Source organism: Tachypleus tridentatus, chromosome 7, assembly GCF_004210375.1.
Source record: "Tachypleus tridentatus isolate NWPU-2018 chromosome 7, ASM421037v1, whole genome shotgun sequence".
NCBI classification, from domain to species: domain Eukaryota; kingdom Metazoa; phylum Arthropoda; class Merostomata; order Xiphosura; family Limulidae; genus Tachypleus; species Tachypleus tridentatus.
In genome coordinates, this window is record NC_134831.1 from 83,909,985 (window position 1) to 83,931,929 (window position 21,945).

Genomic DNA, 21,945 nt, shown 5'->3' on the forward strand with positions numbered 1-21,945 from the left:
TCATCTAATTAAATAAACAAGTTTATGAAAATAGTACATTTTTCAGTATATTTGTTTAAAACTATTTTCTAAAATAACATATTTTTATTATTTAAACAATCTGTGTATATGATTTGTTATAGCAATGCCACGTAATGCTATCTGCTGTGTTCACCCAAGGGAATCAGGTCCTTGATTTTAGCGTTTTAAATCCGACGGCTTACCTTTGCCTCACTGGGAGACTTAATCAATATTCTATTCATCAGCTATATATTTCGAGATATGTTTAGAATTTAGATAGTGTAATAATAAATTTTAATTAATTAAAAAAGAAAAAATACCCCTCTGAGCTTTGCATTTTTCATGAGTAGTAATGAGGACTGTGATGGATGCACCCTCACACGTTTGCTTCCACTATAATGAATTTTTTTCTGAGAATTTCATTTAACGTTTCGCGAACCCTCAGTGTAATAAAAGTGCATTTAAACGTATTAAGTAATTAAGTAAGCTTCCATATCTTCTCTTGGAGTCATCACCAGAGTAAGGTGATATGGCCAGATGATTAGCGTACTCGACTGGTAATCTGTGGATCGCGGGTTTGAATCCCTGTCTCATCAAACACGATCACTCTTTGATCCGTGATGGCGTTATAATAGTGAAAGGGTAGCTCAAGGTTTGGCTTCTCTCCTGTCTTTCACTGTTTAAATTAGGGACAGCTAACGCAGATAACCCTTGTATAGCTTTGCATGAAATTCAAAACCAAACTAACGCCCGCTCGTGGTACAGCGGTATGTCTGAGAACTTACGACACCGCAATTCGATATCTGTGCTGTGTCCGCCACAGATAACTCATTGTGTGGCTTAACAATAACCTTAAACTATCTAACTCAATACGATTACAAGAAGGAAGTTGAAATTGAAATGTTCTTAATACACTTTTAATGTTAAGCTTATAGACCCAGTCAGTTGTTTTGTCATTGACTTTACCACTTCAGAAAATGAAAAGATATAATTTTGTATTTCTACTTTTTACAATTAATTTGAGATAAAATCTAACATCGGTAAGATACTTTGTAGTGAATTAATAATATGTATAGATCCGATACATTACTTGACGTTTTATAATGTGAACAAAGATTATTTTAATATCAAATAGGACCCCGAAAGACATCACCTGTGTTAAGCCCAAATGAACCATGGCTTCATCAGACACCAATATTAGCACATTGTCTGTTTCCAACGTAATGATTGAATCATTAACCACTAATGATGAACAAGGTATTCGAGATTTTTTCCTATTGATATTTGCAGAAAAAAGACAAAATTTTGCTTCCTTTCAATTTAATGAAATGTTCAGAAACGTCAAAATCTGGATCGTTATAATATTCATCATTACTGCAGTCCACACCTTGATATCAAGTATTATTATTTCTATTACAATGGGTATTACGTTTGGAATTACAATTGCCATAGAAACGTCACGTTTGCTATTACGAAAGATTCACACCAAACTTCACAACGATTATAGTCCAGATGTAATCAATCCACTCGCATGGTCACGTGAAAATAACCACACATTCCTGGTAGGAAAAATTGGAGGTGTTCTAATAGCAACAGCGCTATTCAAAAGAGGCTCGAATGGAGAAAGACGTCTGGGAAGGATGTTTGTAAGGAAAGATCTCAGAAGTCGTGGAATAGGAAAGTTAATGGTGAAAAGATGTATAGAAATGGGTAAAGCCGAAGAGTGTAAGAAGATACAAGTTCGTACAAGTTCTTTGAATTCAAAGGCAATTAAGTTTTATTTGAACAGTGGATTCAAACTACGTGACACTGGCGTACTGTTTGAGCAATTTCCTTACAAGTGGTCGTATGTTGAAATGGAGATGTATCTGTAAAATAATGGAACTGTTTTATAAAACAATAAGTGAAATAAATAAATATTTAGATCTTTAATAATAAAAAAATGTTTATTTTTCAAGCCAGTGAATTTCGTAAAAAACTAAACACTTTTTGGATATCTAGGTTACGACTCTTTCTGTTTCTGTTACTTATTTTGTTTGATATCAATAAACATTAGGATATATTCTGCATTTTTACTGTAAACTCTGTCAAAGAGGGTCAATGTTCACTAACTAATAGGAAAAAACTTCCAAATAAAGTTAAGTTAATATCTGAATTCACTATTGAGCATGTTTTCTCTAGAATGCATAAAAATCTCATAAACTTCTATACGTTTAAACTGAGAACTTGAAATAGTATAACTTATTTAAATTAAGGTTAGCATGTAAAAAAAAAAAAAAACATGACACGTATGTTGGATACCTTATAAAGCTATGAACTTTGATTTCATTTATAAATTTAATTTAACATCGACATTGTTATCAAAGTAACAGAGCAAAATATGGACAATCCTCAATACAATAAATTTGATGCAACTCAACATTTTATATAATATACCATCAACTGCTTTTACAAGGCAATGGCTAACAACTATTAAATGGTGTATAAACACCACTTGCGAAAAATATCAAAATATCATTAGTCGACATAAAATAAATAATTAAAAGAAAACCTATTTTCTATTTTATTGGTGACCAATCATTATTTAATGCAAATTTAAATCTGAACATGCTATTTTTCTATATAGTACCTATGATTATACTTTTTATTTTGTTTATTAAATTCAAAATATTTTTAATCTTAAACATTTTTAAACAACAGTGTATAATATATTTAGAATGGACAGTTACATAAACCTATGTTTCGTGTATCAGTGTTTGTAGAAGCTTAAATCTTAAATGTTTATTTTCTATTCGTCATGATTAATGTTCGTCAATTTCTTCATAGTTAATCATTTTAACACCAGATGCCAGTTATTGTTAGGATTGTTGCTCAGACACTTGCCACATATAAACGAATTTATAACATTCAGTTCATTGTTGTCTTCGGTAAAGGAGCCAAAACTAACACTAAAAATAAATTTAACAAATTGTCTTATGAGTTTCAAAAAGCACTTATTATTAGAAGTTAGCTGGTAATCCCTGTACTGTGCGTGTGTTTGTTTTAAAGCAAAATCACGAGGAGCTACTTGCATTATCCACAGTAGAGATTCGAACCCTCGATTTTTGCATTGTAAGTTCATAAACTTACTATTGTTCCACCGGAGAACGAGATCAATTCTATTGAGTTTTATTTTCAATTTCAATAATATATTTGGAAGGCTATTATAACAACATAAAAGTTTAATCAGTGATGTCGAGAAACCCCACTTGTTGAGAAATTTATATGCAAAAACGGCTCGTTTGGGTTGAGAAAATTTTTTACATAGAAGAGCGAACAGCGTTTCGAACTTCTTCGGTCATCGTCAGGTTCACAAAGAAAGAGGTAACTGACCGGAGCTGACCACATGTTTGAAAGGGGTTGTGTAACTGAGTGTCGGAATGTAGAGGGCAGTGTTAGATGTTTGAATATATAATTTTATTTATTATATTAATATAGATATAAGGCGTTCCTTTAATAAATACACAAACATTATTCAAAATTTACAGAAAACAACTACTTAAAGCCATGTTAAACACAAATACAAAGAACTACATGAGTTATAAAAACAAAAAATGAACCTAGACCATCAACTGGCATGCTCCATTAAACCAGAGATTTACGGACTTATACAACGAAACATAAACCAAATCAATACTAAGAACGACAGAGACAAAACGATCTGCCACAACAAAAACTAGAAAAATTAAGATGCAAACAACAGAAATGGCATCAACATGACAAACCATTGACTAACCTCATAATTAACAGATCCGACCGACAATTAAACACAGACGAGATACATCTACTTAACAAAGGACTCAACTTCGCAATAGCACCTAGGTGCATTCCAACATTAGAAATCAAAACATGTTTAGAAGATCTAACCAGAAGACTTGTGATACTTTCTACAGAAAACAAAAACAAGGAAACAACCAAAAACAAACAACAGAAAGAAGACAACTTAGATATTTTATTGACATCCAATAGCCAAACTTCCCAGGTAAAATTACAAATTTATATTTTCCAGAAACACCTAAAAACAACATCTTAAACGATTTTTTCAAAGAATTTTCTCACAAAACCATCAACATAATTTCACAAAACATAAAACTAAAAAACAACCTTACAAAAAGAGACATTAATTCCATTAAAAACCTAAAACAAGACAAAAACATAAAAATTCTAAAAGCAGATAAAGGTAACGCTATAGTCATAATGAACACGAATGAATACACCCAAAAATTGAAGAATATCCTATCAGACACGAACAAATTTAAACCAATACACACAAATCCAACAAAGACACACGAGACGCAACTGAACAAATTACTGCTACAAATGAAAAAAGCCAACCAACACAATTTCACAAACACTTTATGCTCCTACCTACGTAAAACCGACTCACGCACACCACAAAAAAACGGCATCCCCAAACCTCATAAACCAGACTGTCCATTACGACCAATAATATCCACATATGAATCGTTTAATTACAATCTTGGTAAATAGTAAATACATAGCATGGGCATTCTCCAAATATGTAACATCAGCCAGCTCATTCATCAAAGAATCTTTTAATTTCAAGTCTAATCTAAATCAACTTAATCATAAAGCCTTAATGGACAGTTTCGATGTTAGATCTCTCTTTAAAGAAGTTCCAACCACTGAAGCCTGCAAGATAGCCCTAGAACTCTATATCCGAGACCCTAACCCAACTATAGACATTCCCAGTAACCAATTAGCAACCCTCATAGAATTCACCACGATAAAGACAAACTTCATGTTCAACAGCCAAACCTATATACAAACAAATGGCCTAAGCATGGGCAACCCAGTATCACCAGTTCTAGCCAATATTTTTTTATGACACAAGTTGAAACACAAGCAATTAACACAGCATTACATCCACCACTATACTGGTACAGATATGTTGATGACACGGTTGCGGGATTCACATCTACAGAACAAATACTTAATTTTTTCAATCACATTAACTCTATACATCCCAACATTAACTTCGCATGTGAACAGGAAGAAAGCAATCAAATATCATTTCTTAACCTCAAAATTACAAGAACCGACACACAATTCAAAACAGAAATCCACCGAAAAATCACCCATACTGGACTATACATTCCTTGAGACTCAGCACATGAAACAAAACAAAAACTCAACATACTAAGAAACCAAATAAACACAGACATAAAACTATGCTCACCAGATGAAATTAACGATGAATTAGACAAAATAAAACAATACTTCATCAACATCAATAAGTTTCCTCCATAAACCGTAGAAAACATTATACGCACACACCTAGACAGAAAGCAAAATCAACCAACAAAAGTAAATATATCTCACGAATCAAAAAATCACGAAACCATATACTGCTGTATACCATATATTCCTGACATCAGCAGACAAATAACCAACATGTAGCAAAAACTATTAACAAAATATGACATTCCAATTAATACCAAATTTATTCAAAAACCAGGCACAAAACTGACGTCTATACTATGTAAAAACTACACTGACAAACACCACACCAACATTATTTATAAAATACAATGTGATAACTGCCACGACTTCTATATTGGAGAAACAAGTAGAAAAATGAAAACCAGATTCAAAGAACATAAAAAAGTCACCTTCTCACGTTTTCGAACACTGCAAGTCAAATAAACACAACATAACCATAGAAAACACTCAAATACTAAATAAAGAAACAAACATAAACAAACGCAAAATTAAAGAAGCCTTACTTATACAACAACTTAAACCCAAAATAAACCAATATAAAGGAACGCCTTTATACCTATATTAATATAATAAATATAATTATATATTCAAACATCTAACACCGCCCTCTACATTCCGACACTCAGTTACACAACCCCTTTCAAACATGTGGTCAGCTTTCGGTCAGTTACCTCTTTCTTTGTGAACCTGACGATGACCGAAGAAGGTCGAAATGTTCGCTCTTCTATGTAAAATATTTTCTCAACCCAAACGAGCCGTTTTTGCATATATATAACATAAAAGTTTGTCGGTTTTTGCTTGTTTTTTAACCTGGTTTTTTGTTGATAGAAATTCCGAGTATTCAACGTTACCTTCCTATTCTGTAGTTTATACATCTACTCTGATTTACCTATACCCTGTAATTTTAGGTTATATATTACGTCTGAAACACCGTATTACTATTAGTACTGAGGGTTGTTCATAGACAATAAGGAAGTTTGTACTTGTCATGAAATTGTGTTTTGTTAGTTTGTCATGACATCGATCTCTTTTTATCTCAGCCATGAATAACAACACGTAACCTGACCTAATCGTTTCGCCTGCTGAAAGACCACAGTCCGTTGCATTCGCGTGCTCCTACATTCAAAACCTTAATTGTAACTGATTATAGAAGATCTTTCATTGGTTTGACACGTGGAATAGAAATTGCTGTTGTAACAACAAACACGTACAGGATAACTGAACGTGGCATACGCTATGGTAATCTATCATTTAATAAAAAAATAAGATACTTTCGTTTCGAGTTTACTTGCTGCTTAAGTTTACTTTATTTTACATGTTAGAGTTTTACCGTTAAAATTTTTGTAACTGCACCAGTGATAAAAATGTCATACCTTTTCCAAATACAAATCATATTTACTGTAAAACTTATAAGTTACAATAATATATACAAAAGTAAGATAGTTTGGTACTTATAGTACCAGCTTTATATAATTAAATTTAGCGCTTATTATAACATTATATATTGAAGATGGATTATTTCTTACTGTTTATTTTGTTATGATTTCCGTATCTTTCAACATCTGTTAAAAGTAATTAAATATATATATATATATTATCTGTAGTTGAACACAAAGTTTATTTGATGGACCATTTGTGCTGTACCCATTTCAGTGTCGAAACCCGGTGTCTAGCATTTTCAATCCTCAACACTTGCTGGTGTGCCACTGTTTTACAAACTACGTTCGGTCGTTTCATTTGAACAACATTCGACTTGACAAAAACTTGAAATTTCTTGTTGCTTTTTTCTAACATTCATCATAAACACAGAAATATTTTTAAATACGAAGTTGCACCAAACATGCTCGTCATTTCAGTCGTGGGGCGTTATAATGTTACGGGCAATCCCCACTATTCGTTGGTAAAAAGAGTAGATCAAGAGTTGGCGATGGTTGGTGATGATTAGCTAAATTAGAAACGGCTAGCACAGATAGCTCTCTTGTAGCTTTGCGCGAAATTAAAAACAAACAATGTGAACAAAAATAGTTTTATTTATACCAAGAAGAGAAAAGGCTACAGCTTTGAAAATTATAACATTTTATGGAGCATAAAGTTTGTAGAAATGAACGAATGAAAAAGTTGCACACGTCAAAATAACACAGTTCAAAACAACGCATGGAAAAAAATTGGGCGTAAAGGTAGTAAAAACATAGAACTATTGTATAGCTAACAGAATAAAACAGGTATGCCCTCTATCAAATCGTTATTGGAGTTGTCCTTGGACCTTTACAGGTTAGACTTTAAATCTGCGGATCGTTTATTGTGCACAAACTTTCTTAACCAAAGTTCTATTCTCGACTGGTCAGGAAAAAGTAAATGAAACTTAATTCCGAACTTCCAATGAATTTAAACGTTTTCGAGACAGGAAAAATTGGAAGATTAGGTTACCAGCTTAGAATTTGACGTTACAATCTTGTAGAAAGCCCGGCAGGGGGCGTTATGACTTTTGTTTTACTGTCACACCAAACATACTCGCCTTTATAGCGTTGGAGCGTTATAACGTGACGGTAAATCCCACTTTTCATTGATAAAAGAGTAGCCAAAGAGTTGGCGGTGGGTGATGATGAATGCCTGCCTTCCCTCTAATTTTACACTGCTAAATTAGGGACGGCTAGCGCAGATTGCTCTCGCGAAATTCAAAACAAACAAACAATCTTCTTGTAAGTTGCTACAACTATTGACTTCAAATATTTTATTTTACTATTTGCAGTAAGAGGAAGTGCACCAGAGAATCTCGAGCCCACTGTCCAGAACTCAAACTATGAGGCTGCGGTGCCAAAGTACTCTTCGTGCTGTAAACTCTCACCTTAATTTGGTAATTTCTCCCAGTGACACAGCGGTATGTCTATGGACTCACACTGCGAGAAACCGTGGGCAGATCAAAGATAGCCCATTGTATAGCTTTGTAAACAAACAAACGAAAACTTGGTAATTCTCTGATTTTCGTCTTCATATCTTTGGAACCTTCCACCCCTTTTTTTGGATAAAGAAATAAATCTAACAGACGGGTTTGTGTATTTTTTATTTTACTTTTATGCATTCCTTTGTTCATATGTTGTATTGGTTATTTGAAACTATTGCAGGAAAACGACTCATCAGTACTGAATCTTGATGTTAACATGGTTGTACATATTGATCACACAAGCATGCGATGGTTTATTGTATTGAATTTTTAAATGGACTACAGTAACTCCGATTTGTTGAATCCTAAAATGATGTCCATTATTCTCCATCACGTACAGGTTTCTCACAAACCGTCATATGTACTTTTACATAAGTGAATCATTTTTATTGAAATCGGGTCATATTTTGTTATGATTAAAATGTTGACAACCAGTGGCTATAGATTTTTCAATACCAATCGCGACGTGATAGTGTTATTGATCATTATTGAACCCAAACATAACATAATAATAATAAAACATTCATTGTGGTAAACGGAATAATAATTTGATCTGAGTAAGAGATCTTTTTTATTTTTCCGATTTGTAAAAAAAAAAATCCTTACGTGATAGAAAACAAATAATTTTATTTTTGGAACATACGTAACTGAATTACGGAAAATTCCGTTATTAAAACCAAAACAACTCTTATGAAGTTTAAATTCGTAGGTCTGTGTTATTTCAGAAGTTGATCTTTTTGACAGGTGTAGTTTGCTTGTTTCTTCAGAATTAAGCACAAAGCTGTACAAGGAGCAATTTGTGCTCTGCCCATCACGGGTATCGAAATCCGGTTCTTAGCAGTGTGAATCCAGAAACATATCGCTGTGCCACTGAGGAGTGAACAACTATAGCTTGTTTAACAGCTATAAAGCATAAGATTTTTAGCAGCAGGTTTTAAGAAGTGTGTGTGCTTTCTTATAACAAAGCCACATGGTCTGTCTGCTGAGCCCACCGAGGGGAATTGAATCCCTGATTTTAGCGTTATAAATCCGGTTTTAAGAAGAATACTTCAAAGCTATTGAATTTTTTGTTTCCTACTTTCAACTAGAATGATGTCTAAAGTGACACCTGGCTAAACGACAATCTGAGGTTCAAGTATAGCTTTTTTTTAATAGCTTGAAAATTTAATGCTTTTACCTGTAATTATGGTCGGTTAGTAAAACACAATAATTTGAAAATAGCAGCATGGTTTATAATTAGAACAAGATGGAATCGTCAACGGTCACAGTACTGGAGAATTCTTTTAACTAGCGTTGGAGTAACTTAATCTATGAATTTTTTATCAGCTATATATTTTATGTGCCAGCAACACCAAGTGTGGGGCACAGGTATAACCGTTTCGATTATATTACTCATCAGGATCTCTACCAGCCTAGACTGAAATTGAAATTCTTTTACAAAAGATTAGAATAAATTAATCTAAATGACCTTGAGTTTTGTTTGTTTGTTTGGAATTTCGCACAAAGCTACTCGAGGGCTATCTGTGCTAGCCGTCTCTAATTTAGCAGTGTAAGACTAGAGGGAAGGCAGCTAGTCATCACCACCCACCGCCAACTCTTGGGCTACTCTTTTACCAACGAAAAGTGGGATTGACCAAACATTATAACGCCCCCACGGCTGAAAGGGCGAGCATGTTTGGCGCGACGGGGGATGCGAATCCGCGACCCTCGGATTACGAGTCGCACGCCTTAACACGCTTGGCCATGCCGGGCCAAATGACCTTGAGAGTGGTAAGATAATGTTCGAAAGGGGTTGGCCTCCTGAGTCTAAAACTGTAGTTAGATCTCAGATCGATCAAGAGGTGATAGAGGTATGAGCTAAAAGTTTGTACTTCAGAAGAAAAAAAAAACGAAGACGCAAAACCATTCTATAAGCCAATGTGCCCCGACTGAAAATACATTTGGAATATTAGTGCAAAAAAAACTAAATCACTGATACTTATCAAAAGCAAAAAAGGGAATATTTTGGGGAAATCCAGTAGAAAATTAAAGCACATCATGCTTTTTTATTACAACGTGGAAAAATAATTTTTTGGAGTTTCGGCCTCTTGTGAGGAAACTTGATTTTTTTCATGAAGATAGAATTGTTGAGTCAGCAGTAATTTGAGGACTCAACGACGTTATTACACAGGACTTACAACCCTAACACTTAAAGCTCGATTTCCCGTAGGTAGCACATTGTGTAGCTAGAAAAACAATCAAACATTTCGTTCTTTGCTGAGTTTCACACCAAGCTACTTGAGGGTCATGTGAACAAGCCATATCTAATTTAGAAGTGACAAACAAGAAGGAAGTCAACTAGCCATCAACACCATCCACCGTCAACTTTTGGACTACTCTTTATCATCACGTTATAACGTTTGTTTGGCTGAAAAAGGTGAGTAGGTGTTCGGTGATGAGATTTGCAATCGCAACCCACAGATTTTGAGTCGAGTGTTTTAACAACCAGGCCATACCAGGCTGACTTAAGTGAGCATTTTATGTCAGAATAAGGTTACCTTTGTTATTAATACATAAGTTTAGAACATTTTGTATCTGGATATCTTTTATGCTTCAGTAACTTTATATATATATATATTCCTTTTCTTATAGTTATCTGATCTTATCACGTGCTTTCTGCCTGCTAGTAGTTACCTATACTTAATTAGTAAGATCCGGTACTTCTGTCGTCATTGTTCTTTTAATTTTATTTGACTGAACGTAAACGGCACCATTATTGCATCAAACGACTGAAGAATGAATCAACAATCTTTTTCTCTCTGACTGCTTTATCATCATTATTCCTTCTATCTCTAGCTGGAATTATTGTCTTTAACTGTTCATGATTTGTTTGGAATTTCACGCAGAGAGGCACGAGGAGTGCTAGCCGTCCCCAATTTCGCAATGTAGAACTAGAGGGAAGGCAGCTAGTCATCACAAACCACCGCCAACCAACTCTTGAGCTACTCTCTTACCAAAGAATGGTGGGATTGACCGTTAATTTATAATGCCCCCACGGCTGAAAGGGCAAATATGTTTGGTGTGACGGGGATTCGAACCAGCGACCCTTAACCACCTTGCCATGCTTGGCCGATTGTTGATGAAAAAGTATCACATGAAAACATTTTTAATAGTAGTTGAAAACTAGTAAAAATTACTAAGTTTCTGCCCCCCTCCCTAGTGACTCAGCGGCATGTCTGCGAACTCACATCGCGAGAAACCGAGTTTCGATAAACGTAACGGGCAGAACACAGATAGCCACTTGTAAAAGGTGAGTACTTAACTACAAACAAACACTAAGTTTATACGGTGTCAATTCAGCATCAACATCGTGTAAATAAAATAATACTAAACTAACAGCAGCATAATTGGGTTAGTTTATAAGTATGAACTAATCAAACTAGCAGATGTGAAATATGAAAAATAAATAGAATGTTTATCTAAACGAGATAAAGAACCTCAGTGAAACCTATTTTTGTCAATTTACATAAGTTTCTAATTGTATTTTATAATAATTTATTTCGTGTTTCAGACGTGCGTATAATCCCTTTCTATTTCTTTTTCGAACTGAAGCACTAAAATTGATGAAAAGGGTTTAATCATGTTAGAAGAAAGCAACACTGACTTACTTTACAATTAAATTGTTCTGTTTATTACAAGATGGCTCCGGCTTGGGCAGGTGGTTAGGGCGCGCGACTTGTAATGTGCGGATCGCGGGTTCGAATCCCCGTCACACCAAACATGCTCGCCCTTTCAGCCGTGGGGGTGTTATAATGTGATAGTCAATCCCATTATTCGTTGGTAAAAGAGTAGCCCAAGAGTTGGTGATGACTAGTTGCCTTCCCTCTAGTCTTAACTACTAAATTAGGGACGGTTAGCGCAGATAATCCTTTTTGCGCGAAATTCCAAACAATCTTAACCAATACGAGAGTGATTAACACTGTATGGCACAATGGTTTTCGGTTCCGTATGTATGAAATGGGACTACCGCGAGGAATTATTTGCTGGTTATCTAGCTTTTTGGTAAATAGAAAATGTAGAGTAAACGTAGAGGGAACTTTCTCGGAGTTCTTCACTCCAGAAGCTGCCGTCCCTCAAGGAGGGGTGGTTAGTCCTATTCTCTTCATCATGTATGTAAATAATATGCCACTCAAAGACCCAAACCAGGGATTACGCGTTACAGTTCGCTGATGTTGTAGCAATTTGGAAAAGTGCCCCTACACCAGAAATAGCAGCCACTAACTTACAACCACAACTAAACAGATCATGTGAATACTGCCAAAAACATAGAATTAAAATAAACACAGCAAAGACACAATTAGCGATATTTTCAAAATCAACGAAACATCAAAAAGTACAACCCCAGATCTACATGAACGGAGAGCTTCTCCAGACTGCAACATCTGCAAACTTTTTAGGGTTAACATATGATTCTAAACTTACCTGGATAAAACATGTAAATAACACAAAAACTAAATTTTGGCGAAGAATAAACAATGTTAGGAGTCTAACTGGTAAAAACTATGGAACAACACCTGAAAACATCATTAAAATATACAAGACATACATTAGCCCATTAATGTAAGTGAAAACAATTACAAACCAAACTCTAAACATTACAGAATACACTAATACTTCAGCATACAGAGTACCAAAACCACTTCATCAAAGTTCATGCACAATTACTCAAATACACAAACAATACCAGATAGACTTCTACACAGTACAATAAAATATTTTAATAAAAATTGGCGAAAAAATGAATTGTTATGCGAACTAGACAGACATTGTATATATGATGAAGAAAGACCTAAACACCTCTCCCCGTTAAATCTATACATCAGATCTTTAAGATAAATTCAAATTTAAAATAATAATAATAAAATAGTGCTAAAATAAAACAGGCCACCTACGTTCTAGACTTATTAAAAAATGATAGAACAATATAAATGGACATTGCCCTGAAAAGGACCAGATTTAAAGTTATGCTGTTAGTTCAGCCATTTTGTATTTACTCTAAATGTATTAATCATGCCATTCCAACTAAGTAATGGAAAGAAGAAGAGATCTAGTGTACTTGACCTTCCTAGGTATACAAATATATATATCCAAACACATAGAGAGAGAGAGAGTGATTGACGTCACATGAAATTCCTCTATCCTACACTAATCATGTCGCCTGTGGCGCCACGGCTCATAGCTGAGCCTACACCTTGTCGTTCTTAAAAAAAAATCCAAGTAAATTTCAGAACATATGCAAAAACCACTTCACTTTTTTTATGTGCTAACCACAACATGCAGAACCAGATTCTTTCCTTTGTTCTGGTATCTATGTTTGTATTATGATGTAATCAAGCTTATAAGATATATGTGACCTTGCATAGAAGCTCATCCGTTAATATCGTGTTAAAAACGATACGGAATCTAACCTGATTTTGATTTTATTTTCTGTCTAATCATAGAAAAGGAAAGCATTTTCCGACTATGGTATAAACATAAGTAAATGTTCAAACTTACTGTAAGTCTTCATAATAAGCTTTAAAATTTTTTATATGCTCTAAGTAAAGCTCTGTATAGCTTTTCACGTTATACGTCTGTCAATACTGATGCTAATTGTGTTGAAAGGAAATGCCCGACCACTGCTGACGAGTTAGAAATAGTTATGTTAATGTATGGCTGAAAATAGCTAATTAGACAGGTGAGTCGATCATCAAGCCTTTGGTATTAAATTAGTGTTAGTAGTTTCAAGAAAAGAAAACGACAAATATACGTAAATATCAAGAATGAGAATCAGATATAAAAATAGAAATAAACTGTAGCCCAACAACGAGCTGTGGGTATTGTTTACTAGGTTCTAAAGAGTAGCCAAAAGTCTAGCTGTGGGTACTGTTTACTACCTTCTAAAGAGTAGCCAAATAACTAGCTGTAAGTACTGTTTACTACCTTCTAAAGACTACCCAAACAACTACCTGTGGATACTGTTTACTACGTTCTAAAGAGCAGCTTAACAAATAACTGTGGGTATTGTTTACTAGGTTCTAAAGAGTAGCTTAACAACTAGCTGTACGTACTATTTACTACATTATAAAGAGTAGCCAAACAACTAGCTGTTGGTACTGTTTACTACGTTCTAAAAAGTAGCTTAACAACAAGTTGTGGGTACTGTTTACTACGTTCTAAACACTAGCTTAATAACAAGCTGTGGGTACTGTTTACTACGTTCTAAAGAGTACCCCAACAACTAGCTGTGAGTACTGCTTACTACTTTCTAAAGATTAGCCCAACAACTAGTTGTGGGTACTATTACCATCTCTTAAAGAGTAACCCAACAACTAGCTATGTCTACTGTTTACTACTTCCTAAAGAGTAGCCCAACAAATTCTGTGACTACTCTTTACTACATTATAAAGAGTAGCCCAACAAATACCTGTGGGATATGATTACTAATTTCTAAACACAAGCTTAAAAACTAGATGTGGGTTCTGATTACTACGTTCTAAAGAGTACCTTAACAAATTCCTGTGAGTTCTGTTTACTACGTTCTAAAGAGTAGCCCAACAAATAGCTGTGTGTTACTACGTTCTAAATAGTAGCCCAACAACTCTCTTTCAGAACTGTTTTCTGCCTCCTAAAAATTAGCCGAACAACTAGCTATGGGTACTGTTTACTACTTTCTAAAAAGTAGCCCAACAACTAGCTGTGAGTACTGTATACTACGTTCTAAAGATTAGCCCAACAACTAGCTCTAAATACTCTTTACTACGTTCTAAACAGTTGCTTAACAACTAGCTGTGTGTTCTATTTATTACGTTCTAAAAAGTAGCCAAACAACTACATATGGCTACTGTTTACTACGTTCTAAATACTAGCTTAATAACTACCAGTGGTTACTGTTTACTACGTTCTAAAGACTAGTTTAACAACTACCATTGGGTACTCTTTACTACGTTCTAAAGACTAGCTTAACAACTAGCTGTAACATTTCTTTGCTACGTTCTAAAGAGTAGCTTAACAACTGACTGGGGTACTGTTTACGTTTCAAAGAGTAGCCAAACAAATAGCTGTGAATACTGTTTACTACGTTCTAAGGAGTAGCTTAAAAACTATTTGTGGATTCTGTTTACTACGTTCTAAAGGGTAGCCCAACAACTAGCTGTGGATTCTGTTTACTACGTTCTATATAGTACCCCAACAACTAGCTGCGGGTACTGTATACTACGTTCTAAAGAATAGCCAAACAACTAGCTGTTGGTTCTGTTTATTACGTTCTAAAGACTAGCTTAACAACTAGCTGTGGGTACTGATTACTACGTTCTAAAGAGTAGACCAACACTAGCTGTGGATACTGTTACTATGTTCTATATAGTAGCCCAACAACTAGCTGTGGGTACTGTTTACTACGTTCTAAAGACTAGTTTAACAACTAGCATTGGGTACTCTTTACTACGTTCTAAAGACTAGCTTAACAACTAGCTGTAACATTTCTTTGCTACATTCTAAAGAGTAGCCAAACAAATAGCTGTGAATACTGTTTACTACGTTCTAAGGAGTAGCTTAAAAACTATTTGTGGATTCTGTTTACTACGTTCTAAAGGGTAGCCCAACAACTAGATGTAGATTCTGTTTACTACGTTCTAAATAGTACCCCAACAACTAGATGCGGGTACTGTATACTACGTTCTAAAGAGTAGCCAAACAACTAGCTATAGGTACTGTTTACTACGTTCTAAATACTAGCATAAAACTACCTGTGGGTCCTGTTTTCTACGTTCTAAATACCAGCCCAACAACTAGCTGTTAATTCTGTTTATTACGTTCTAAAGACTAGCTTAACAACTAGCTGTGGGTACTGATTACTACGTTCTAAAGAGTAGACCAACAATAGCTGTGGATACTGTTTACTATCTTCTAAAGAATAGTTCAACAACTAGCTGTGGGTATTGTTTACTACCTCCTAAAAAGTAGCCCAACAACTGGCTGTGGGAACAGTTTACTACGTTCTAAAAAGTAGCCCAAGAACTAGCTGTGGGTACTGTTTACTACCTCCTAAAAGGTAGCCCAACAAATAGCTGAGAATACTCTTTACTACGTTCTAAAGAGTAGCCCAAATAGCTGTGTATACTGTTTACTACATCCTAAAGACTAGCTTAACAACTACCTGTGGGTTCTGTTTACTACGTTCTAAAGACTAGTCCAACAGCTAGCTGTGGGTATCTGTTTTCTACGTCCTAAAGGCTAGCTTAACGACTAGCTGTGGGTACTGTTTACTACGTTATAAAGAATAGCCCAACAAGTAGCTGTGGATACTGTTTACTATCTTCTAAAGAATAGTTCAACAACTAGCTGTGGGTATTGTTTACTACCTCCTAAAAAGTAGCCCAACAACTGGCTGTGGGAACAGTTTACTACGTTCTAAAAAGTAGCCAAAGAACTAACTGTGGGTACTGTTTACTACCTCCTAAAAAGTAGCCCAACAAATAGCTGAGAATACTCTTTACTACGTTCTAAAGAGTAGCCCAAATAGCTGTGTATACTGTTTACTACATCCTAAAGAATAGCCCAACAACTACTTGTGGGTACTGTTTACTACGTTCTAATGAGTAGCCCAATACTAGCTATGGATGCTATTTACTACTGCATAAAATTAGCCCAACATCTAACAATGGGTACTGTTTTCTACGTTCTAAAGAGTAGCCCAAAATCTAACTAAGGGTACAGTTTACTACGTTTTAAGGACTATCTTAACAACTAGCTGTGGGTTCTGTTTACTACGTTCTAAAGAGTATCTCAACAACTAGCTGTGGGTTCTGTTTACTACGTTCTAAATAGTAGCTTAACAACTACCTGTGGGTACTGTTTACTACGTTCTAAACACCAGCTTAACAATTAGCTGTGGGATCTGTTTGCTACGTTCTAAAGAATAGCTTAACAACTAATTGTTAGTACTGTTTACTACGTTCTAAAGAGTAGCCCAACAGCTAGCTGTGGATACTTTTTCCTACATTCTAAAGAGTAGCCCAACAACTAGCTGTGGGTGCTGTTTACTACGTTCTAAACACTTGCTTAACAACTAGCTGTGGATTCTATTTATTACGTTTTAAAAAGTAGTCAAACAACTACACGTGGCTACTCTTTACTACGTTCTAAATACTTGCTTAACAACTACCATTGGGTACTGTTTACTATCTCTTAAAGAGTAGCCCCACAACTAGCTATAGGTACTATTTACTACTTTCTAAAGAGTTGTCCAACAACTAGCTGTAAGTAATGTTTATTACGTTTTAAAAAGTAGTCAAACCACACGCTGTGGGTAGTGTTTACTATGTTTTAAAAAGTAGCTTAACAACAAGCTGTGGGAACTGTTTACTACGTTCTAAAGAATAGCCAAACAAGTAGCTGTGGGTACTTTTTACTATCTTCTAAAGAAAAGACCAACAAATAGCTGTGGATATTGTTTACTACCTCCTAAAGAGTAGCCCGACAACTGGCTGTGGAAACTGTTTACTACGTTCTAAAGAGTAGCCCAACAACTAGCTATGGGTACTGCTTATTACGTTCTTAAGAGTGGTCCATCAACTAGATGTGGGTACTATTTTTACTTTCTCAAGGGTAGCCCATTAACTAGCTGTGAATAATGTTTACTACCTCCAGAAGAATAGCCCAACAACTAGGTGTGGATACTGTTTTCTAGGTTCTAAAAATTTGCCCAACAAGAAGGTATGAGTGCTGATTACTACATTATAAAGAGTAGCCCAACAACAAGCTGTGGGTACTGTTTACTACGTTCTCAAGAGCAGCCCAACAACAAGCAGTGGGTACCGTTTACTACGTTCTAAAGAGTATCCCAACAACTAGCTTTGGGTTCTGTTTACTACGTTCTAAAGACTATGTTAAACACTAGCTGTGGGATCTGTTTACTACGTTCTAAAAAGTAGCTTAACAAATAACTGTGGGTTCTGTTTACTACGTTCTAAAGACTAGCTGAACAACTAGCTGTCGGTAATGTTTACTACATTCTAAAGAGTAACCCAACAACTAGCTATTGGTACTGTTTACTACGTTCTAAAAAGAAACCCAACAAATAGCTGTGGGTAATTTTTACTATCTTCTAAAGAGTAGCCAAACAGCTAGTTCTGATATTATTTACTTCGTTCTAAAGAGCTGCTTAACAACTAACTGTGGGTACTGTTTACTACGTTCTAAATATTTGTCAAACAACTAGCTGTGGGTACTGTTTACTACGTTCTAAGAACTACTTTAACAACAAGCTGTTGTTTCTGTTTACTACGTTCTAAAGAGAAGCCCAACAACTAACTGTGGGTTATGTCTACAACGTTCTAGAGTATAGCTAACAACTAACATTGGGCATTGTTTACTAGGTTTTAATTAGTAGCCAAATAACTAATTTTGGGTACTCTTTACTACGATCTAAAGAGTTCCCAAACAACTAGCTGTGGAAACTGTTCACTATGTTCTTAAGAGTAGCATAACAACTATCTGTGAAATATGTTTACTACGTTCTAAAACGTAGTTTAACAACTAACTGTTAGTACTGTTTACTACGTTCTAAAGAGTAGCTTTACAATTAGCTGTGGGTACTTTTTACTACTTTTTAAAGACTAGCTTAAAAACTCGCTGTGCGTTATCCTTACTACGTTCTAAAGAGTAGTCCAGCAACAAGCTGTGGGTTTTGTTTACTATGTTCTAGAGACAAGCTTAACAACTAGCTGTTGGTACTGTTTACTACGTTCTAAATAGTAGACCAAAAACAAGCTGTGGGTACTGTTCACTATGTTTTAAAGAGTAGCCCAACAATAAGCTTTGAGTACTGTTTACTACGTTTTAAAAAATAGCCCAATAACTAGCTGTGGGTACTGTTTACTACGTTGAAAATAGTAGCCCAACAAAAAGCTGTGGGTACTGTTAACTATTTCCTAAAGAGTAGCCTAACAACTAGCTGTGGGTACTGTTTACTACGTTTTCAAGAGTAGCCCAACAACTAACTGTGGGTACTGTTTACTACCTCCTAATAAGTACCCCAACAACAAGCTGTGGTTACTGTTTACTACCTCTAAAGTGTAGCATAACAACTAGCTGTGGGTACTCTTTACTACCTCCTAAAGATAGCCGAACAATTAACTGAGGGTAATTATTACCACGTTCTAAAGACTAGCCCAACAACTAGCAGTAGGTACTTTTTATTATGTTCTAAAAAGTAGCTTAACAACTAGCTGTGGGTACTGTTTACTAAGTTCTAAAGAGTAGGCAAACAACTAGCAGAGGGTACTCTTTACTACGTTCTAGAGAACATCTTAACAACTAACTGTGGGTACTGTTTACTACGCTCTGAAGAGTAGCCCAACAAATAGCAGTAGTTACTGTTTACTACCACATATATAGTACACCAACAACTAGCTGTTGGTACTGTTTACTTTTTGCTAAATATTAACCCAACAAATAGCTGTGGGTACTTATTACTATGTTCTAATAAGTAGACCAAAAACTACCTATGGGTAATGTTTACTACGTTCTAAAGAGTAGCTCAAAAACAAACTGTGAGTACTGTTTACTACCTCCTAAAGAGTAGCCAAACAACTAGCTCTGGGTACCGTTTACTACGTTCTAAAAAAAAGCCAAGAAAAAAGCTATGGTTTCTGTTTACTACGTTCTATAGAGTAGCCAACCAACTAGCAGTGAATACTGTTTACTACGTTCTAAAAAGTACCCCAACAACTAGCTTTGGGTACTGTTTACTACCTCGTCAAAAGTAGCACAAGACCTAATTGTGTGTACTGTTTACTACTTTCTAAAGAGCATCCCAACAACAAGTACTGAGTACTGTTTACTAAGTTCTAAAGTGCTGCCCAACAACTAGCTGTGGGTAGTGTTTACTACGTTATAAAGACTAGCTTAACAACTAGCTGTGGAGTCTGTTTACTACGTTCTAAAGAGTAGGCCAACAACTAGCTGTGGGTTCTGTTTACTACATTCTAAATATTAGCCTATCAACTAACTGTGAATACTGTTTACTACGTTCTAAAAATTAGCCGAACAACTAGCTGTGGGTACTGTTTACTACTTCCTAAAGAGTAGCCCAACAAAAAGCTGTGAATACTACTTACTACTTTCTAAAGAGTAGCCCAACAACTAGCTGTAAATACTGTTTACCATCTTCTAAAGAGTAGACCAACATCTAGCTGTGGGTATTGTCTACTACCTCCTAAAGAGTAGCTCAACAACTGGCTGTGGGATCTGTTTACTACGTTCTAAAGAGTAGCTCAACATCTAGCTGTCGGTACTGTTTACTACGTTCTAAAGAGTAGCCCAAAAACTAGCTGTGGGTACTATTTTTACTTTTTTAAGGGTAGCCCAACAATTAGCTGTGAACACTGTTTACTACCTCTTAAGGAGTAGCCCAACAAATAGTTCTGGGTACTATTTACTACGTTCTAAAGAGGAACCCAACAACTAGTTGTGGGTACTCTTCACTACCTCCTAAAGAGTAGCCCAACAACTATCTGTGGGTACAGTTTACTACGTTCTAAAAAGAAGCCAAACAATTAGCTTCGGGTAGTGTTTACTGTGTTCTAAAAAGTAGCTAAACAACAAGCTGTGGTTACTCTTTACCACGATCTAAAGATTAGCTTAGCAAGTAGCTGAAAAATGTGTTCACTACGTTCTAAAAGGTAGCTTAACAACTAACTGTGGGTTCTGTTTACTACGTTCTAAAGACTAGTTTAACAACTAGCTGTGAGAAGTGTTTACTACCTTCTAAAAAGTAACCAAACAACTTGCTACGGTTACTGTTTACTACGTTCTAAAAAGAAGACCAACAACAAGCTATGGGCACTGTTTACTACCTTTTTAAAATTAGCCCAAGAAATACCTGTGGGTACAGTTTACTACGTTCTAAAATGTAACCCAACAACTAACTGTGGGTACTATTTACTACGTTCTAAATTGTAGCCCAACAATAAGCTGTGAGTTCTGTTTACTACGTTCTAAAAAGAAGCCTAAGAACTGACTCTGAATTCTGTTTACTACGTTCTAAAAAGTCGCCTAACAACAAGCTGCGGGTTCTGTTTACTTCGTTCTAAATACTAGCTTAACAACTAGCTGTGGTTACTGTTTACTACGTTCTAAAGAGAAACCCAACAACTAGCTATGGGTACTGTATACTACGTTCTAAAAAGTAGCTCAACAAATACCTGTGGGTACTGTTTACTACCTCCTAAAGTGTAGCCAAACAAATAGCTGTTGGTACTGTTTACTACGTTCTAAAGTGTAGCCCAACAACTAGCTGTGGGTGGTATTTACTATGTTCTAAAAAGTAACTTAACAACAAGCTGTGGTTTTTCTTTACCATGTTTTAAAGACTAGCTTAGCAACTAGCTGAGAAATGTCTTTACTACGTTCTAAAAAGTAGCTTAACAACTAACTCTGGGTTCTGTTTACTACGTTCTAAACACTAGTTTAACAACTAGCTGTCAGTACTGTTTACTACCTTCTAAAAAGTAACCAAACAACTTGCTATGGTTACTTTTTACTGCGTTATAAAAAAAAGACCAACAAATAGCTCTGGATACTGTTTACTACCTCCTAAAGAGTAGCCCAACAACTAGCTCTCGGTACAGTTTACAACGTTTTGAACAGAAACTCAACAACTAACTGTGGGTGCATTTTACTATCTCTTAAAGATAAGC